An 18165-nucleotide genomic window follows, 5' to 3' on the forward strand; every position below is an offset into this window, starting at 1 on the left:
TAACATAAATCACAATATCTGTAGCGACGTTTACATGTTGAACAAAGTGTGTTTACACCGTAATTTGATTTTGCATTTTCTTCATATGCTTCATCAATTTTTACTCTGTACTTGGCGGTTGACGCTATTTCAGTAGGCATCTTTACATGCTCATTATGCGCTGAGAGCATAAATGTGCGACATTACGCGATCGAAGAACTTACTAGAGACACTGACTATTTCATCGGATTTTCATTGTGGTTTCCACTACGCCCCCGATCAGACTTTAATTTTTGAATAGTCCTCGTAATCTTCAGCATTCTTCTGTAGTAGTACATTTCTAAAGCTTCTATTCTCTTCTTGCCTAAATCGTTTATCATCCAAGTCTCACTTCCGTTCATAGGAACACTCCATAAAAAATACTTTCAGAAAAGACTTCCTAGCATTTCTATATATATTCATGCCATTTCCAGTCTACATTTTGATATTCTCTCTACTTCGGCCATTATCAGTTATTTTGCTGCCCAAATAGGAAAACTCATCGGTCTACATTCGTAATCTAATTCCTCCTGCATCATCTGATTTAATTCAATTACATTCCATTATCATTATTCTGCATTCGCTGATGCTCGTCTTATATCCTCCTTTGAAGGCACTGTCTAATCCGTTCACCTGCTCTTCCAAGTCCTTTGGTGTCTCTGACAGAATTGCAAAGTCATCAGAATGCCTCAAAGTGTTTCTTTCTTCTCCCTGAACTTTAATTTCTACTCCAAAATTTTCTTTTATTGCCTTTACTGCTTGCTCAACGTACAGATGGAATAATATCGATAATAGGCTACAACACTGCTTAACTTTCATGCCACTCGACTCTTACAACTGCTGTCAGACTTTTGTACGAGTTGAAAAATGCCTTTTGCTTCCTGTATTTCACCTCTACTACCCTCAGAATATCAATGAGACTATTCCAGTCAACATTCTCAAAAGCTTTCTCTAAGTCTATAAATGCTTTAAACGCAGGTTTCCCTTTCTTTAACCTATCTTCTAAGATAAGTCGTGGAGTCAATACTGCTTCGCGTGTTCTGACATTTCTCCGAAATCCGAATTGATCTCAACCAAGGTGGGCTTCCATCAGTTTATCAATTATTGTGTAATGAATTGGTGTTCGTATTTTGCAACCATGACTTGGCAATTTTCACACCTGTCAGCAACTGCTTTCTTTGGCATTGCAATCACTACGTTCTTCTTGAAGTCTTGGCGTATTTCAGCTATCTCATACATCTTGCACATCAGCTGGTAGAGTTTTGTTATGGCGGGATGTCCCAAAGCTATCGGTAGTTCTGACGAAATTTCGTCTATTGCCGGCAAATTAGGTTGTCCAAGCAAAATGTTTCTACAGTTTGTATGCTGTGTCTTGACATTTTGCTTTTAAAAGCGGATAGATTTCTTTCTGTGCGTTTTTTAAAAACTTTTATATATATAGAAATAACCTGTTTTAATCATAATCAAAATTATACGTTACCAGGCGTCTTCATAAATACCCTGCTGGCCATGAGAATTGCAGCACCATGAAGAAGTCATGTATCAAGCGTCTAATCGATGTGAAGTGTACAGCTTGCTTTAATATGGTAATGTTTAGCATTCCTGCATAGCAGCACGCCTTCTACTTTTTGTAAACAAAAAGAAATAAAATTTAAAAGCGAACAAAAACCAGTGTCACTCTCGTTCTTATGGTTCCGCACAAACTTAATACAGAGGTTTTTATAAGTGAGTTTCCTAGGGTCAAAATATGTAACATAAATGACCGTGTGTTTTTATTGTGTTGACGTAATGGCGTAAGCTTCTTAAACCATAAAGAGACCGTCTATCTCAGTATTTGACATAAATTTCAAGTGATACCTTTACCCGTTCCAAAGAAAAAGTTGTGTTAACAGCCAGACAACTAGGTGATCATATTAGCGTTTCGTTTTCACCGATTGAGGTACGAACCCTAAAAATACGCAATGGGTTTCTCAGTCAGAAATCGCATTTGGATGTCATTTGTTTGTAAGTAGATCCTGTTAAGCCTCGTGCAACAAGAAATAACGTCCGTCTGTGAGCATGTGGCGCAATTCGATAGCGTCAGGATTCAACGACCCGCTCCGTATCGTTCGGTTTCAAGGTTCTTCCCGTTGACAGCTCGCGGCACGAACATTCAAAGAAATTTTCGAAATTGTCTCCGTGGACAGGCACAGTGACATTCTGTTACAGCCATTTAACTGGCTGACCATTTGGAAGAGTGAGAAGAGGTAGTTGATAGACGTATGAATAATTCAAAGTTGGTAGTTACAAGTGAGACATGTTACGGAAGTATGAAAAGGATACCGATCTGCATGGCATTCATGTGTATATTACAAAGAATTCTCATTCATACCATGAGTATATCATTCAAGACTTGCATGATTTTATTGCCAGACAATAATTCTGAGGTAATTTTACGAATGTAACAGAGATATAATTTCTCGGCAAAGCTTCTCATCTTTCGTCGTGTGTGAGTTGAGCAATTTCTTAGCAAAGACGCTCTCAGAAGAAATAGTTCTAAAAGGACCAAATGGAAATAACTATCTAGTGTGATCATTTAACATAGATCCTAAGCGTGTCTGAAAAAATGAAACCTCGGAATTGGAAACGCGAATTCAAATCTTCTCTTTCCTGTTGGACTAGGTATGTTGTTTTCAACATTTGTCATACTTATTTTATTTTAATTACGTGGCCGAATCCCGATCCTGTCACCAAATTTGTAAATTAACCTAAAGGAAGAAATTCATGTGCGCCATGTGTGTGTGAATCGTGTAATCTTTGATCTGTGTGTCACGTATATTTAACTCCTACTCCACTGATATCATTTCCTCGTATTGATTCGATGAGTGTGAATGATCCAGTTAGATGTGAACACCTGCCAGAGACTAATGTGACTGTTAGATTTGGATCACGCTCGTTATTACGACTGAACTGCTGAACAGCTGCTGTCACGCGACTACAGATTCACTTTTCAGAAGAGATGCATTTAGATAAATTAATGGAGCCCCATTTGACAGTCTTGCGGATAAAGCCGCTCGGTTTTCGCACCGCACATTTAAAGACGTTAACATCTTCATATGAAAGTATATGCTTATCGTAATCAGCAGAATACGCCTCCTAAGATAAATACTGGCTATTTTGTAGAAATAATTTATTTCCTGCTTTCCATTTGTGGAGATAGTGGTAAGGATATCCACTCCTCCTAACACGACATCAAGTGCCCAAGACGCCAAGTGATTACACGTGATTTGTGTTCTGCGGTCGCAAATCCACTGCAGAAGGAGGACTTGGCCACTCCTGCGGTGCTGCCTTTACAGATAGGCAAACTTCCTCGTAACACTCTCAGGACTATGTTAAAACTTTACTCGACGCTGCAAATTAGCAATTAAGTCCTCTTAATGCTGCCGTATTGCGTCCGTAAATTCCTGAAGAAGGACGATACAATTGCCTCATAAATTTTGGCGGTTAATGTCTTTAGTGGGACGCTAGTTTGTTGAATAGTTTCATGGCGGAAAAGATTATTCTTCACGGAGCTAGGCGTTAACGAGTCCTCTGGTACCATATTTACGTACATTCTTTTACTCCAAGTAACTTTCCTTCTCAGAAGTATTTTCGTAATTGTCCAAGAAAGTGCAGAATGCTGCGACATTGAAAATGGGAACTTTTTGAATAGCCCAGTGGTAGTCATATGTAGTTGTCAGCACTAAATAAATTTAGTGTCAAGTAGGGTAAAATAATATACTAGTAAGCTGTAACTTCTTTTTAATTGCACCACTAACATATCCAGGAACCTAACTACTTGGCGACGGAGAATGTTGGAAATAATGTATATAAGGTGGTATCAAGCTATTCTACATGACCAATTCGTTAGATCCTTGATTATTTTGGAGTACCGTGGTTCCTGTTTATTTTTTTGCTCTGAGGAAGTAAATATTTCTTCGTGAAGCTAAGCATCTGTACTCTTGCAGATACGTAATGTCTATTTATAATTTGTATAGCATGTAACTATACTTATTCATTGATAACGTAGCGTAGACACGTTTAATATCAACCTAGCATTTCGTAGTTAAAAGTGCGTTTAAAAAATAGGACGCCGTCTTATAAATTGTACCAGTATCTTTCTTATACGTTGTATCGGTATATTTCATAATAATTTTCACTGCTTATGTTTTAACAATTGTCTTGACCTAATAACTGATCTTACGTTTGTACTGTTATATGTGTTGCATGCTATAATTGTGCCTGGAGATAACGGTGTAATCATATTTCTTCCGACTCCACGCCTCACTAGACGTTGCACTTTTAAGCCATTTTCAGCTTTTTTACAACCAGGAAGCTGACAAATTGCCTCGCACAAGCCCTGGAAGCCATATTAGTCACACAAGGATTGTTCAGCTGTTAGGAGAGTAATACGGCAAGGCTACGGCCCTACAAAAAGTTCAGAAATGGAATCTGCCCCTTGAATCCATACTTTTTCTGCATTGGGACTCCGTGGTTCTTTAATCCAGAAGCTACAAATGGGGAAGTGAACAGACAAATCAAGAGTTCCCAGGAAAATCAAGACAAAACTAATGGAATTTATGCACTCCTGGATTCCTCAACTGCCTCAAACCAAACTTGTGGTGGGAGGCTGTCAGTAGGACCACAGGACATCTCTCCTATCCATACTCTACAAGAAACAATAAGAAGCAAAAGATCATCATCTGCTGTTGAGATCGCACAAAGGGTCATCTTTGCCACTGAATCACAGATAAAACAAAGAAAATCTAACAAAACGAAGACTGCTGATCGTCTTCAGACTGGTTCTGCTGGACCTGCGAAGCTGAACGGTAGGAAGAAATGATGCAGTTCTCACATGTGTGTGGTACCATACACGTTGTCCGAAAATAAGTGCGAAAGGCGGTAAACATACAGGCTAAGTGACGTATGGTAGTTGTGTTTGTGTTTACGTTTAATTTTTGGCGTTTCCTAGCCGTTCCTTTTGTCATTTTTGTACTTGCATCCGTACAGTTTCACCGCATATGTGTCTTGTAAGATTAATTATATTTCAATTTTTTGGTTGGTGACGTTATAAGATGTTGCTATTTGGCATTTTATTGATATTAATATTAGCTTTGAAGGAACTTTTTGGTCTTATTTGAATCTGCAAAAAGGTATGTTTCACTACTGTTGAAATACAATGGTAATATCAAAGCTTGCTATGAAGTCCGCACGCAGATACGTGCAAATGTTGCCACTGGGAGAATTTAAAATCGGAGTGATAATAGTGTATTGGCAGATAATATGACAAGGAAGTGAAAGTTACACATAATTTTAGCAATTTAGTAATTTAGTATAGCTATTTACGTAAGGCAAAAATTCTGCAGCGTTTCTTTCAAAAATACTTTAAAACTATAACAGTATGAGCTTGGAATGATTATGTGAGTATCAATAACTGGAGCACTTTTCTGTTCTAACAGTGTACATTCCTGTAATACCTTACGGAACCATTCCTTTTCGATGGCACTCTGGATTTGACCCTAGGCTCTTATTTTTTTACAACGATCTTTATTTTTGTTTTCCTCATCGGTTAGTTAAGTTTAATTTTTCGCTCTCACTCATCCATGAATAGGATGTTAATCGGGATCTTTACAAAACAGAAATAAGTATGTATGAAAATATATCAGTCTTTCTCTACGTTTTCAATTTAGAATCGTCAAATAACAGTCTGCAGTAGGCAGAATGCGGTGGAGATTAATGTCGGTTTCGAATGGAATATTCATGATCACATATACAGAAACTCGTAGTTTCTAACTCCAATTTCAAAGGCAAACAACTTTGTTTGTACAGAGACGAGCTTTTGCTATTGGTACTCTATTTACTTTAAGAAGTTATTATTTCCTTTCACTTTTAACACAAGTAGCTAACTAAAATGAAATTGTTTCTGTTCGCAGTTTGCTTTGTTGCCCGTTTGGCGGGGGCTACTTCAGGTTACTAATTAATCACAAGTATTTTAAAACGATATTTTAGTACTTTCTGTGACATTGAGCTACTGGAAAAGGTCAATGTCAGTTACTGCTTGAGAGATTTCCTGGAAGTCTTACAATTAAAAAGACCTACAGCTTATCGTCCATTATATTTAAAATATGATGTTAACTGGTAACATCTGACGCACTACGACTATTACAGTTAAAGGTAGTGTCATTTACTATACTTCACCAAGGTCAATACGTGTCGAACTGACTGATGTAAATGGCACCACATACCGTGTTTTAAGCGCCAAGGCAAACTCGGAGAGGAGCGAGGCTGCTTCTGGTTAGCTCCTCCCGTAACGCCTCGTTTATTGACTACTATCCCTCATTTATCATCTTATCAGGCCGTGGAACAGCTGTCTGTTCTAGGATTGGACTTCTATCAGTGATTGTAGCAAGTCATTCCAGAATAAGAGGCACTAGAAACAGAAGTGGGCAAAAGAAACACAAATGACGTATACCAATCATTGACACAAAAGGAACTACACCCATACGACAAAAACGTCGGCAAGAAAGTCACAGCCTTAATAGACTAAGTAATAAAACAACGTACCTGCTATTAGCAACAGGGATAACTGCTGAGACGTAAAAAAATACATGATTTATAATGATAATTTAATTACAATTCAGTAACATGCCAACACCAAGAACAATCGCATCTTACTCGCATTCCTGTTGATCTTGATTACGTTTTTAATACTGAGCCAGCGAAAAACCTTCCCTTACAGCAAAGACTTGGTTGTTTCCAGAGCGTCGACCGAGATGGCGCAGTGGTTGGCACACTGGACTCGCATTCGGGAGGACGAGTGTTCAAACCCGCGGCCGCCCATCCTGATTTAGGTTTACCGTAATTTCCCTAAATCGTATCAGGCAAATGCCTGGACAGTTCCTATGAAAGAGAGCGGCGAATTTACTTGCCATCTTTCCATAATCCGAGCTTTCGTTCCGTCTCTAATGACCTCGTTGTCGTCCGGATTTTAAACACTAATCTCCTCCTCCTCCGCTTCCAGAACCACGCCTAGCTGCTAAGGATGCCCGAATTCGTTTTGCTACTTGTTCTGAGTTCAAAATAGAGGAACAGCGTTTTTATCGTCTATATATGTGTTTCTGACCACGACATGACAGCAGCTGGCAGTCACCATTAAACAAATCATCACCTTAGGATTCACAGCTATTAGTGAATAAAATAGTCCAAAAACTTGACTTAATGCGAAAGCCTGTCCTAAGAATCTCTTGCATCACGAAAGTAAATAATTGAAAACATTGTTATCTGTGAAAGCATAGTATTTTCAAATGCGGTTTGATCATTTGAGTTAAGAACTTGAAAGCTTCGTCTGCTGTGGTATATGATAACAGTAGATCGTCTTCCAAAGATATTAGAGGAGGGTGAAATTGCTCACATTTATTTAGCTTTCCTACACACATAAAAAAAAAGGTTTTGCATCACTCCGATTCCTAGAACTCCTGAAGATAGACGTTGACTATGGATATTGTGTCACAGACACATTCCCTTTGACTGTTCAGAGATGTCACTAAACCCGCCCAAAGAGATAAACAACCATTCATGAGCAGCGCCTATTAGACGAAGGGGGTCCGACAGCCGCTCAGTTTCAGTCATTCCACCAGGAAGTAGGTACACGGCTCGTGTTGTCTGTAGTTCAACCATGCCTAGACAGTCAGCACCGCGGTTCCATAGCGTCCGCATTGTCTCTTTGTGCCAGGGAGGGCTCCCAACAAGGGAAGTCTCCAGTTGTGTCGGAGTGAACCAAAGAGAAGTTATTCGGACATGGAGGAGATACAGAGAGACAGGAACTGTCGATGACATGCCTCGCTCAGGCCGCCCAAGGGCTACTACTGCAGTGGATAACCGATACCTACGGATTATGGCTCGGAAGAACCCTGACAGCAACGCCACGGTGTTGAATAATGCTTTTCGTGCAGCCACAGGACATCGTTTTACGACTCAAACTGTCCACAATACGCTGAATGAGGCGCAACTACACTCCCGACATCCGTGGCGAGGTCCATCTTCGCAACCAGAACACCATGCAGCGCGGTACAGATAGGCTCAACAACATGTCAAATGGACCGCTCAGGACTGGAATCAAGTTCCCTTGAGAATGTCGCATATGCCTTCAACCAGACAATCGTCGGAGACGTGTTTGGAGACGTGTTTGGAGACAACCAAGTGCAGGAAGGTGGAGGTTCTCTGCTGTTTTGAGGAGGCATTACGTGGGGCGACGTGGGCCCCTGGTGGTCATGGAAGGCGCTGTAACGGCTGTACGACACGTGAATGCCATACTCCGACCGATAGTGCAACCATATTGGCAGCATATTGTAGAGGCATTCGTCTTCATGGACGAAAATTCACGCCCCTATCGTGCACATCTTGTGAATGACTTCCTTCAGGATAATGACATCACTCGACTACAGTGGCCAGCATGTTCTCCAGACATGAACCATATCGAACATGCCTGACATAGATTGAAAAGGGCTGGTTACAGACGACATCAACCATCAACCACTCTGAGGGATCTACGCCGGATCACCATTGAGGAGTGTGACGATCTGAACCAACAGTGGCTTGATGAACTTGCGGATAGTATGCCACGACGAATACAGGCATACATCAATGCAAGAGGACGTGCTACTGTGTATTAGATGTACCGGTGTGTAAATCAATATGGGCCACCAGATCTGAAGGTCTTACTGTATGGTGATACAACGTGAAATGTGTGGTTTTCATGAGCAATAAAAGGATGAAATGATGTTTTTGCTTACCTCTATTCCAATTTTCTGTAAGGGTTCCACAACTCTCTGGACCGAAATAGTGCAAAACTCTTCTGATGTGTGTATACTCGAATTTTAAATTATAGCTCAGTCACCTTATTTTCCTTAGAACCTGTGTTTGATATTATAAATTATATTTAGCAGCTATTGAAAGATGTAGAAGCTCACAGAAAACAAATTTTAGTTGTGGAAAGACAGAGAGCCGTTTTGTATGCGGCAAACTGCTGCAGTGGTTTTCAGTGCTCTCCTAAACTTCAGTTAGGAGAAATATCCTTTTTTGTCAAATTCTTTCGCTATTTCAAGAAGTAAACACGTTGTTCGAGGCCGCATAAAAACAGCTGGGAGCAATTCACTGCATTTTTTTCAATACTTGTTTCAACTAAACGAATCCTGTAGCTTTATTATTTGGAAAAAGAAAATGACAGCCATGCGTATCTTCCACCGGATGGTAGGAAGCAGGAAAAAAATGTAACCATAAACTAGAAGTCTACAAACATTAAGATTATTCTCTCATGAGTATGAATTCATTGTTTGTTGCTGTTGTTGTGTTCTTCAGTCCTGAGGCTGGTTTGATGCAGCCCTCCATGCTACAGCAAAGCTGCATGCCCTCTAGAAAAATCGCGGCTGTAGTTTCCCCTTGCTTTCAGCAGTACCAGCACAGCAAGGCCGCTTTGGTTAGTGTTACAAGAATCATCCAGACTGTTGCCCCTGCAACTACTGAATAGGCTGCTGCCCCTCTTCAGGAACCAAACGTTTTTCTGACGTCTCAGCAGATACCCCTCCGTGGTGATTGCACCTTCGGTACGGCTGTCTGTTTCGCTGAGGCACGCAAGCCTCCCCACAAACGGCAAGGTCCATGGTTCATGGGGGGTATGAATCCATACCATTAATATATTTCTGCGTATTTATATTATAGTATCCTACTTTCACATACATCTAAACATGTAAGTTTCTGCTGTATACATATTTTTTGTCTCGTGCAGTACAAAAATTTTAGCTGTTGATAGTGTTTTGTTTCGAGACTGTGGTTACCATGACGTAATGACGTAACGCAATGTAAGAATAAATATGAGCAACGTAAATTTGTCAGACATCAATAATGAAAGGGAACTGGAAAATGTACTGGAGATAGACGTGCGGACTTTGTTACGTTGAAAGATCTACTTATTTCATGCAAAGGAACAGGTTTAGACAATAAACCTGGCTGAGATAGTAAGAGTGGCCTCTTTTTCAGAAAGAAGAAAAGCAATATTGCATAATAAGCACGTATAAAGGGCAGTCAATTGAAAGTGAAACTAATGGAAAGAAGAAAGAAAACTGTTTGTCGTTTCAAAAGTAATCGCCAAAATTGTTAATACATTTAACTCCCTGTGAGTCCAGACGGTCAGTACATTCATGGAAATATGTTTTCCGCTGCCCACAAAACCATGGTTGTACTCAGGAGTGCACTTCTTACCCGCAGCAAATTCACAGCCACTTATGTCTTTCTTAAAGTCTTAACAAATCGCTTGGGGGAGATCGGGGCTGTACGCAGGATGGATAAGGGCTTACCCGCGAATTGTCTGCAGCGTAGATGAAACGACCATGGCTACATGTGGCCGGGAATTACCCTGCAACAGAATAATGCCATCTGTCAACATTTCTGGGCATATGGAACTGATGACACACTTCAATTTTTGTGAAGTATCCACCTACAGATGTGCGGTAATTGCGGCTCCGTGTTCCAGAAAGTTAGTGATTGCGGGTTGACAGACGGCATCTTTCTGTTGCAGGACAATGCCTGCCCACATTTTGGGAAGTTTGCTTTGACTACGCTGCAGGAGTTTCACAGGGAAACGGTTACATATCCTCCATACAGTCTCGATTTCTACCAATACGATTTCAATGTTTTTGTAGCCGTCGATTTGCTTCGGACGAATAAGTGTTTGCCTGATTACAATAATGGTTCCGTAGGCAACTACAAATGTTTTTCCATGGAGGCATTGATTGTCTTCTCTCATGATGGGACAAATGAGTCGACAATTATGACGATTACCTTTGAAACACTAAACAGTTAATTACTTTTTCCATTTGTCTCGTTTCCATTTGGCTGCCACTTATCCGACAGAAACCCCCCCCCCCCTTTCAATAAAAAAAAAAAAGAATCATACCTGGTATAGGAGAACTGATTGAAAGATTTGATGTTGCCTGTAAGTGATCATTTACTTCTTCATCTAGGTCCATACTTTGTCGGAGAGAACAGTACACTGAATAAACTTCATAAAGACTCCACGCTGCTTTATAAGCTATACATGAACACTTCAGCTAGTGCAAGTCAGCCAATGACATTGAAAGACAATATCTACATCTGAATACATATTCTTGCCTGTACCATTCGAAAATGGTGCGAAGAAAAACTACTACGCGCTTCCCTACGAGACATGAGTTTTGTTACCTTGTTTCCATGGTCCTTACACGAGATGTAAAGTGTAGCAAGATTCCGCACTTAAGATGTAATTAGCAATTCACTGAAGGAAACTTCACAAAATACAGTTATATTTTATCTGGCATTTCGTCTGACTTTTGCTTTTAATGTGCTGTTAGTCAACGAAAATGCGCCGTCTTACCCGACACTACGGAAGGAGTCCGTTTCTAGTGGGGTAAATTTGTCCGTTGTTATTGCAATGGGACGAACTTCGAGCTCAATTAATTTTTCTTCTTCATTTAATACATACAAATGCATATACATCATTACCTGGTTTCTCAGCATCTCATAGAATTTATTTAATGGACAATTCTCGGGCTTGTGAGGAAAAACCTGCTAAAATATTCCAGTCAGTGTATACTATGCGTCAGCAACCCTTGCGATTTGTCGTCGCCTATCTATTCATCTTAGCTTGTACTCTTTTCCCGTTTTGATGGAACAAACTTCTGGGTTCCTAGGTTTTCTTAATATAAGAAATTTCTATTTCGTCACATGAACTGTCTGCTGTAGTGAAATTTCTGGCAAGGTCATAAATAATTACAACTTCCATATACGGAATATTTTCAGAACTGTTTAAGTATCGTCTTGGCCATTGGATCACATATGACGGTTTCAGTTTTTTGTTAATACATGACCAGCAACATATTTTCATATTCCTCGAAGCGTTTATTAACAAATCTGTTACATGCGCAGTACATATGTTTGCCGATTAGTTTCGACCCAGTCGCTTGATTCTCAAGCAGCCTCAGGAGGTCAGGCTCGAGAACGATGCAGTTGGTTCGAAAACAGTGGACAAACATACTGTGAAGGTTCATTTCGGTCAGCAGTACCCTCGGATTTGCATTCATATTTTAACAAGTCCAGCGTGGAGCGCCCGCCGCTGCAGTAATGCACACGGCGGCAGCAACCGCTGGGAGGACTCTTCGCGGATTAGACGAGCAGCGCTGACCACCCGGCTGCAGGAGAACTTTTCCTGTGGGCCGACCAACTTCACCGTATCACTGGAACGAGGCCACACCTCACTATGCGTCAGGTTCCGACGGCGAGTGGCCCCGCGCATTGAAAGCACAGGGCATTTGCTATTGAGAAGTATCGAGAGAAAGTTGTTCTTGCGTAACTGGGTAGCAGTTTCACTGTAACGTTCTGACTTACGGATATTGTGTCGAATCAGAAGTTAACGTTATTACTTTCTATGTTTCGTGATTTATGAGCAAGTGAAGTTTCTTTTCGAGCCTCTGTTGCCCACTTTGGAGAGAAAGATACATGATCGCAATCCACCGTCATCATCGTTGAGTGAAGTTGACACAGTTGTAAGTAGGCTGTTCAGGTTTTCTTATTGGTAACGCCACGTAGCGCTCTGTATGAAAATCACTGGCTGCGCTGTGTGTAGTCTGTGGCTAGTTTGCATTGTTGTCTGCCATTGCAGTGTTGGGCAGCTGGATGTTAACAGCGCATAGCGTTCGGCAGTTGGAGGTGAGCCGCCAGCAGTGGTGGATGTGGGGAGAGAATTGGCGGAGTTTTGAAATTTGTAAGACTGGATGTCATGAACTGCTATATATATTATGACTATTAAGGTAAATACATCATTTGTTCTCTACCAAAATCTTTCATTTGCTAACTATGCCTATCAGTAGTTAGTGCCTTCAGTAGTTAGAATCTTTTATTTAGCTGGCAGTAGTGGAGCTCGCTGTATTGCAGTAGTTCGAGTAACGAAGATTTTTGTGAGGTAAGTGATTTGTGAAAGGTATAGGTAAATGTTAGTCAGGGCCATTCTTTTGTAGGGATTATTGAAAGTCAGATTGCGTTGCGCTAAAAACATTGTGTGTCAGTTTAAGCCCAGTCACGTATATAATTTTTCAAAAGGGGACGTTTCATATGTCGACCCTTAGCCGAGAATACCTCACTGGAATCTTCTGATTTTTTTCTTGTACTTTGTGTAATTAGTGTAGCCTTTGTTTGTTGCTAGCGCGTAATCATAGAGAGAATTTCCTTTGTAATTGTAGTTTTTCATTGTTGTACAGTAAAACAGTTGTGACATGCATGTAGATTTGCACCAAGTATTTCGCAGCTACGCTTGCAATTAAGTAGACATTATTTCCATTGCCATTTTATCTTATTTTGCTCTTCAAATTGTGCTTTTCTGTGTTATCGTGTGAAATATTGTGACAATTATGGCGTGTGAAAAACGCAATACTAGGCTCCAAAGTAAACTGAGAAATGACAGTGAAGACGAAAGCAGTGTGTTAGCGCCACCGTGTAATGAATTAATTAATGTTCAACATAGTAATTTGGTAATTGTGCATAGGGAAATGGAGCGGGCGGCAAACAATGGGGTAGGCAGTGAAACAATTAGTGAACAGGGAAGCATTATCAATCGATCGCTCGGCAACAGCTCGCCTCAGGAATCCGAAATGACAGGACACAAATTTGCAAATACTGTAGATTCAGGTTTTGCGTCCTCACCGTTTTCTCAAATAAGTCAAGACACATTTTCTGCTTGTCAAAATGTGAATGTTGCCGGTGCAAATGCACTGCTGAAAAGCGTAGAGGAACAGATTCCAGACACTAATGCATTGTTATTACAGCTAATGCAACAAATGGAACAAAATCAGAGACAAACACAGAAAAAGCTTCAAAAGTTAGCCGGCCGCAGTGGTCTAGCGGTTCTGGCGCTGCAGTCCGGAACTGCGGGACTGCTACGGTCGCAGGTTCGAATCCTGCCTCGGGCATGGGTGTGTGTGATGTCCTTAGGTTAGTTAGGTTTAAGTAGTTCTAAGTTCTAGGGGACTTATGACCTAAGATGTTGAGTCCCATAGTGCTCAGAGCTATTTGAACCATTCAAAAGTTAGACACAATGGAACAACACCAGAGACAAACACAGCAAGAGCTTCAAAAATTAGACACAATGGAACAAAATCTTCAAAAGTTAGACACAATGGAACAATACCAGAGACAAACACAGCAACAGTTAGACGGATTGGAACAAAATCTTCAAAAATTAGACACCACACCTGAACAAACACGTGAAGATTTAACTACTGAGTCACATAAAATCGAATCGAAATGTCAAAAAGTCTGTAATGACGTAAAAACACAAATTTGTGAGCATTTACAACCTATTTTTTCGCGTCATGAAAATGCATTACAGAATCACGATGCAGCCATAAAAGAACTGCAAACTATTGTTCATGAAAATCACGACACCTTGCAAGCTAAAATTGACTCAGTTGCATCTACCGATTCGGTTATGCAACTTGCTAAAACTCAGGAAAACTTAAAGGACACAGTAGATACGATTTCAACACAAATGGACACTCTGAAACTTGGTTCAGAAAAACACACAGAGGAAATAATTTCTCTAACGGATAAAGTAGCCGAACTTTCAGATCAGTTCACTAACTTATCTACAAAGGTAGATGATGATCTGAATGACACAAGACCTGTAGCCATCACTGACACAGAAGAGTATGAACAAATTAAGAAATTCAAACAAAATCAGAATCAATTTAATACGCAACACAAAAGAGAAATCCGGGAAGTACAAGATCAGCTGACACAGGTAATACAAGAATTACGTATTTCAGAGGACATTCGCGCCCCAATACGGGAAGAGGGACATAGAAATACGGAACAGCCACAAAATAATAACACACCGCATTTCGGAAATAATGAAAGAAATTGGCAAGGCACACCGAATTTTGAGATGGAACCGCCGAAACGACGTAACAATGATCGACATGTGACTCGCCGACATGATGATTTTGACTATAAGCTGTTCATTACTACACGTAAATTCAAAACATTTAAGAATTCTGACAACGACGTTCATCCACAAGCATGGCTCCATCAATTCTCTCATTGTTTTCCTCCCAACTGGTCGTTAGAGCACAGATTAGAATTTATGTGTGACTACTTAGAGAATGAACCAGCTGTAAAGCCATCGGCACATGGACCGTGCTGTCGAACGTTAACGTTGAGCGTGCCAAGTTCAACGTGCTGAACGCCCACGAACGATGCGACTTGTGCATACGGTACGTGGGCCACAACGTGGTAAACGCGATCGCAACGCACTCCAGCGGCAGTTGAGGGATGTTTCTAGTTCGTAAATCACTCTGATTATTCAACGGGCGATCGTAAAATTCCCACGTGAGCTCTATTAAAATGCACATTTCTTCCTCCGTCCTCGAAAAGGAAAGTACCATGTCAAGCCAATAATGACACAGGCTTATAAAAGTTCCGTTACAGACAGTGCGGTACAAATTTGGAATGCTTCTCCGCATAAGATGAACATTATTTCATCATTCCCACATTTTACTAAAATCACAAGGTCAGTCTTACTTGATGACTGTTCCTGCACATTAGCAGAATCTTTGCAACATGTGAATTACGAAGTGTAAAAGAAAAAGGAGCAAAATATCTTTATACAAGTAATGCATGCTGTCCTGTAGATTAAGCCAATCGAATAAAGTCAACCCTTAAAAAAAAAAGAAATTATATTTACATAGCATCAAATATTATAGTATATTTTATATTAAACTAATAATAAAGTGTCAGAACGTAATAAAAACGCGAATCTTAAGGAAAACAAATTGGGAGTGTGAAGTAGCAAACCAGCGCCGTCAATAAAATTCTTGTTTTGGGATACTGACGCTACTCATTACGCTAAACCAACAACAAGTCTAGTGTCTCTAACCACATTATGTTACCCCATGCTGAAACCTTAATCGTAGACATCTTACTAATTGAAATTTAACTATAACAAATTGTACTAAGAACAATGCGTTTTGGGTGGATCTTCAGTGTGTCGATGCCTTCAAATATCCTACTCTCATAATACCCAAGTTTCAACAATTCTTTTGTCACGAATATGATGTTTCTCATTATTTTATTGGAACGAATAACGCAGTTAACAACTGGTTTTCCAGTGATTCTTACTTTGCTGGTGCTCAGCCGGCCGATGTGGCCGTGCGGTTAAAGGCGCTTCAGTCTGGAACCGCGTGACCGCTACGGTCGCAGGTTCGAATCCTGCCTCGGGCATGGATGTGTGTGATGTCCTTAGGTTAGTTAGGTTTAATTAATTCTAAATTCTAGGCGACTGATGACCTCAGAAGTTAAGTTGCATAGTGCTCAGAGCCATTTGAACCATTTTTGCTGGTGCTCAGAAACGGCTTATATACATATAGGCTTGAAATGAATGCCAATATGGCGCCTCACAACTCTGTACTGAAGGGAGATGGCGTACGTGTGACGTAGGTGGCGCTGTGACATCTCATTGGTCAACGCTCAGACGCACGCTCAGAATATCTGACATGCCAGATATTTCGGAAAGACCCCCGAACGTGCTATTCCGCGATATGACGTCAGAAACTCGGCACGCTCAACGCTCAACGTTCGGATGCACGGTCCGTGGGCCGATGGCTTAAGAATGCGATCGGTCATTCACGATTGTCACAGTGAAGGAGAATTTTATCATGCCTACCTCTCAGCATATTGGTCTCAAGCTACACAAGACCGAGTACAACATAGCATCATGATGATGAAACACTTTGAACAATCTGAATTTTCCAGTCTTGTCAAATATTTTGAAGACATGTTGCACAAGAATCAGTACCTGTCCAACCCATACAGCCCCTCAGAACTCATCCGCATTTGCTTAATCAAATTACCTGAACATTTGCGACATATTATTTTGGCAGGACGTTGCAAAGACGACATTGAAGCTTTTCAGGGGCTCTTGCAAGAACTGGAAATTGACACTGACAATCGCGGAACGCGAAAACAGGAGCACAACAATTACAGGTCAAATCCGTCACAATTCCGCGATGACAGAAATAATAACTGGACACGACAAGGCTATTCTTACAACGCAAATCGTGACTAAAACAGACACCACCCATATGACAACCACCGGCAGAGTAATAGTTACAGAGAAAGATCGCATTCTCGTAGTAATGAAGGTGACAGAGACAACCATAGAAACAGACAATATGGGAACCAAAATAATTATTATCAAGGGAGACAGAATAACTTCAGATGCAACGGTCCACCATGCAGTTACGATTCTGGGAGAAATTCTCCACCACATGACCGACAAGAAAGAAACTATGGAATCTACCAACATGACAGCAGACGATATGATCGTAACGACAGACCTGAATTGCATCAGAACTGGTGGGATTTAAACAGGGCAGGGCCCTCTCGACAAGGTGAATTTGTAGAAGTTAGGTCTCCAAACCCCAATAACGACGCGCGCCAACAAAGAGACAATAGGCAATGACTCATACCGCTGGCAGCCACAAAACGTACGTATGAAACAAACGACGCAGCTGCCGTAGCTAGTAATTACGTAAAAATGGAAGACATTAGGGACATCTTACTCCAAGAACACGACGGAAAACATAACAACATTACATATCCTGTGATTCACATTACAGTAAATGACGTAAAATTTACGGCAGTACTTGACTCTGGCAGTCTCATTTCAGTAATTAGTGAAACAGCCTTCAGCAAATGCAACAAATCGAACGATTGCCCCACACTTCCGTTACGTAAGATTAAATTACAAGGTGCAATCTTTGGAAAAAGTGTAGATGTACGCCAACAAATCAACTTAGAATTCTTTTGTCAAAGTCACAGCTTCTCTATGAACTTTCTTATTGTTCCATTATTGTCGACGGAAATTATACTGGGAGTAGACTTTTTGAATGAATACAAACCAATCTTAAGCTTTCACGATTCTGAAATAAGTTTAGAAAAAGAAGGTAAGTCAGTAGCTTTGAAATTTGAAGATTGGCTCTCAAACCATGACGAAGAAATTAATCGGCTTTACCTCATGTTAGACAACAGTTCGGAATTTTCGACGGA

This window comes from Schistocerca americana, chromosome 2 (genome assembly GCF_021461395.2).
Source record: "Schistocerca americana isolate TAMUIC-IGC-003095 chromosome 2, iqSchAmer2.1, whole genome shotgun sequence".
NCBI lineage: Eukaryota > Metazoa > Arthropoda > Insecta > Orthoptera > Acrididae > Schistocerca > Schistocerca americana.